The following is a 3904-nucleotide window of genomic DNA, read 5'->3' as shown; positions in this document are numbered from 1 at the left end:
GTGGTTCATGTGGGTTGTCTACGAACCGAAAGGTTGGTGGTTCAATCCTCGGTTCCACCTGACCAAGTGTCGAAGTGTCCATGAGCAAGACACCTAACCCCAGATGCTCCCGACGAGCTGGCTGGCGCCTTGCATGGCTGACACCGCCGTCGGTGTGTGAATGAGTGTATGAATGGGTGAATGTGAGGCAAATGTAAAGCGCTTTGGTGGCCATTAGGTCTATGAAGGCGCTATATAAATGCTATATAAAACCATTTAACCCCTTAACTGGCACCCCCCTTTTTGGCAATGGAGTGCAAACTGACATACCCATAATAAAATGGTTGTTGCTAATGAGTCCTTGTGACCACACACAAAACCAAGGTATCATTTAAAAGCTGACACTTGACAGTTTATTATGAAAGACTTAAAATTGTTCTGAGCAATTACTAACAGAGAGATAAATAAGCTCAAAAACAATGGACGAGAATTTTTTTTTTGTATATTAATTTTTTATGAAAAAGAAAAACGCTAAAGGCAAATATATATGGGCCTGGAAACACAAGCAAACTAAAGCCATAGGTCTTAACAATGTATGTTTCAAATTTGAAGTTTATACAAGCAAAAATGAATTTTTTACAAAGATTTATTTCAGCGCATGTCTAGGCACCTACCCAAAAAGGCCACTTGGAGTCTCCAAAGGGACACTTGGTAACCACCTTTTACCATGAGCTATAACAAGTTTGTTTGATCATTTCAATGTGTTTTCTTATTACAATATGACAAAGCACAATATATATACTTTCTCTGGTATATTTTTTACCTCCTAAATGTTTATAAAAATGTGTGTGTTTGCATTTTTGGAAAGGGCCCCAAAAGGACCCCAAAGTGACACTTGGCAACTTACTTGTAAAAAGTTTAACAAAGTCTTTGTTCACTACCATTCATTTAATGGTTAAGAACGACACATTATTTAGCAAATAAAAAGTTTTTATTTATATATTTGTATACATCTACAAACAAAAGTTTCTCTTTGTTATTAGCAATCAAGACAGTAATAAACATTTCTCAAAAAGTGAGCAGAAAAAGTTGATGTGCACAGGACTGTGACACTCACAAGATCGACGAGGAGGAGGGTCAGGCACCTTGCTTTTGTTGGGATGTCCAGCCAGCTCCAAAATCAGTCTCCCAGAATGCCTTTTGAGACATTGGCTTCTGGTTTTTAGCCTTTGTCAAATCCTGTTGCAGAATATTGGTGCTGAAGTGCCATCACTGTTGACCAACAAACAGGAAAAGAAATTTAGATTTCTTAACATTTTTATAAATACACATTTATTTTCAAAATCAAATGACCATTCACATACAGCAATCTACCTCTACACCCACTATTGTTGCCCTGATTGCTATATTTGCACTACCGGCTTTGAATATAAAATCTGTGAGGATCATTCACATACAGCAATTCACCTCCATAGCAACTCTATTGTTGCACTGATGGCACATTTACACTACAGATTTTATATTAAAATTATCATTCACATACAGCTACTCACCTCTATAGCCACTCTTTTGTTGCCCTGATTGCACATTTACACCAGCTTATAGTGCAGACTGTAATCAGACAATAATGCCCTAAAATGCTATTTTTTCCTCACTAAACATTACTTGCTTCACATTATTTACTTACCACAAAGTTCTGGGCTGTCTCTTTCCTCTTGAACTCCCAGAGACAGCTGTAGATGTTGCAGCAACACATGGACACTTTGTTTGTCTGTTGTCCAGAGAGGCCTCTGTCTGGTACTCTCATCATCATCGTCACTGTTGAATTACACAACATGGATTAGAAACACGCCTAACACAACTGATTATCTTACATATAAATTACATTTTGTTCTCTGAAAAGTTTTGTTTGAACTTCGTCTTGCGTTCTACATACAAAACAATAGCATATAGCTAAAGTTACATAAATAATGTTCAATGTTGTAACGTTACACTTCTAATTCAGCGCTTGAATAACAATGGAATTGCACTGCATTTCAATGTACTTATAAGCCCCAATACTAGTGCAGAAAATCAAAACTAAAAAGCAATGTAACAAACTCACTAAAAATGTTTAGAAACTTACCGATCTAAAACTGGATCGAGACCTGCCAAAAACATATCCTCTTCTTCAGAGACGCTGGATACAGAACTCTCTTCTGAAAAATACACGTTTTCTTCATCCCAGCTTCGCAGAAATTATTCCAATGCAGCAGTAGGAGAAGTAACTTCTGTCCCAGACGTAAACCCAACCCATTCCAGCAGGCGAATGCAAACACAGCGAGCAGGTGTAGCCTAGCTGCAGCATATCGCATAGCAGAGCCTCTGATCGCCATGGCAACCTCTGTGTCACGCGCAGCACGTGTGCGTAAATTTCCATGATGCAAATGGTTGCGCGCACAAAGGAACACTGTTATAAACGCGAGATTATGTAAATCCGCACATGGGCGTATTCGTTATGCCATAGGCTTCACATGGGTGACAACAGAAAAGTTTCCCATTGCTATTGGTTTATTTTTTTACCACACATATTAGCATTATACATGATCACACGTCAGCAAAAGCGCCTGACATCCTTCAATACTTTCTATAATTACATGGCCAGTTTTCATCGGACATCTTCTGGACCGATCTCATTCATTTCCAGACACTTTACTAAAAACACTGATATGTTGTTTTCGTTGAATAATGCGCTAGATGTGGAGAGTTCGTCGAATAAACAGGACAACGCCCCATGTGATTAGCAAATGTCAGGATGTAAACAATAGAAGTAATATGGATATTTTTAACAGTTTGCATGTTTTTGGACAATTTTTTTCCCATGGACATCATATACTGGACTCTTCACATGGTAAAAAGACCGATGTCATCATTATTGTGCCAAGCATTACATTTACACAACATAAAAAGGTAAGCCCCCCCACCCCCCTTCATAGTTGTATCACGTTGTTAAAGTTGATACAGAATAACAAAAAACGGCAGCAAAGTTATCTTGATTGTATAATGCTTATATCGAAATGAATATACAATGTCGTAGCTTTCCAACAATGTATTGGTTAACCTTATAACTTGAAAAATAGATATTGTAAACACGCGATCAATGTAAACAATACAAGTTGGGATCACTGGTGATCCCGTGCCAGGCAAGGGGTTGGCTGCCTGGGTGTCCAGAGCCCGGGGAGGTATGTACTGAGTCCATGAGGGACAGGCGTAGGAGATCTGGAGAGTATATGAGGATATCATCGATGTAGATTATGACAAATTGGTGTAGTAAGTCTCTAAATATCTCGTTCATAAACCCCTGGAACACGGCGGGTGTGTTGGACAATCCGAAGGGCATGACGAGGTACTCGTAGTGCCCCGCAGGGGTAATGAAAGCGGTCTTCCATTCGTCTCCTTCACGGATGCGGATGAGGTTGTAGGCACTCCGGAGGTCGAGCTTGGAGTAGACGTTAGCCCCACGGAGTCGTTCTAGAGCTGCGGGGACCAGAGGAAGAGGATAGCGGTACTTGATGGTGGATTGATTGAGAACTCGATAATCGTTGCAGGGGCGCAAGCCTCCGTCCTTCTTGCCCACGAAGAAGAAACTTGAGGCGGCAGGGGACGTGGATGGTCGAATACATCCTTGGCTCAGGGCTTCCTGGATGTACTCCTCCATGGCCTTCTGCTCCGGGATGGACAGAGGATAGATCTTACCTCGCGGTAGTACCGCCCCAGGCAGCAGGTCGATCGCACAGTCCCATGGCCGGTGTGGTGGTAAGGTGGTTGCCAGCTGTTTATCAAAGACATCCTGGAACGCCCGGTAAGGAAGAGGAATTTCCGGGAGAAACTCGGTAGGGGGACTCTCCACGGAGGTGGCGGACAGAGAGATTTTCTGGACCGGAGC

At 41.4% G+C, this 3904-nt stretch overlaps 1 long non-coding RNA gene across 1 annotated transcript; it reads right to left on the bottom strand.

Annotated features, from left to right (window-relative positions):
* Positions 1–260: 260 nt before the first annotated feature.
* On the bottom strand, positions 261–3122 carry LOC120474850 (uncharacterized). Its single transcript, XR_005621848.2, has 3 exons — positions 2105–3122; positions 1667–1797; positions 261–1251 (listed from the first exon to the last, which is right to left on the bottom strand). It is a non-coding gene; the product is annotated as an uncharacterized LOC120474850 (long non-coding RNA).
* Positions 3123–3904: the final 782 nt, after the last annotated feature.

Source organism: Pimephales promelas, chromosome 10 (assembly GCF_988280905.1).
Source record: "Pimephales promelas chromosome 10, fPimPro1.hap1.1, whole genome shotgun sequence".
Classification (NCBI taxonomy): domain Eukaryota; kingdom Metazoa; phylum Chordata; class Actinopteri; order Cypriniformes; family Leuciscidae; genus Pimephales; species Pimephales promelas.
The sequence above is the reverse complement of the archived record's forward strand: the minus strand, read 5'-3'. Positions and strand labels throughout refer to the sequence as shown.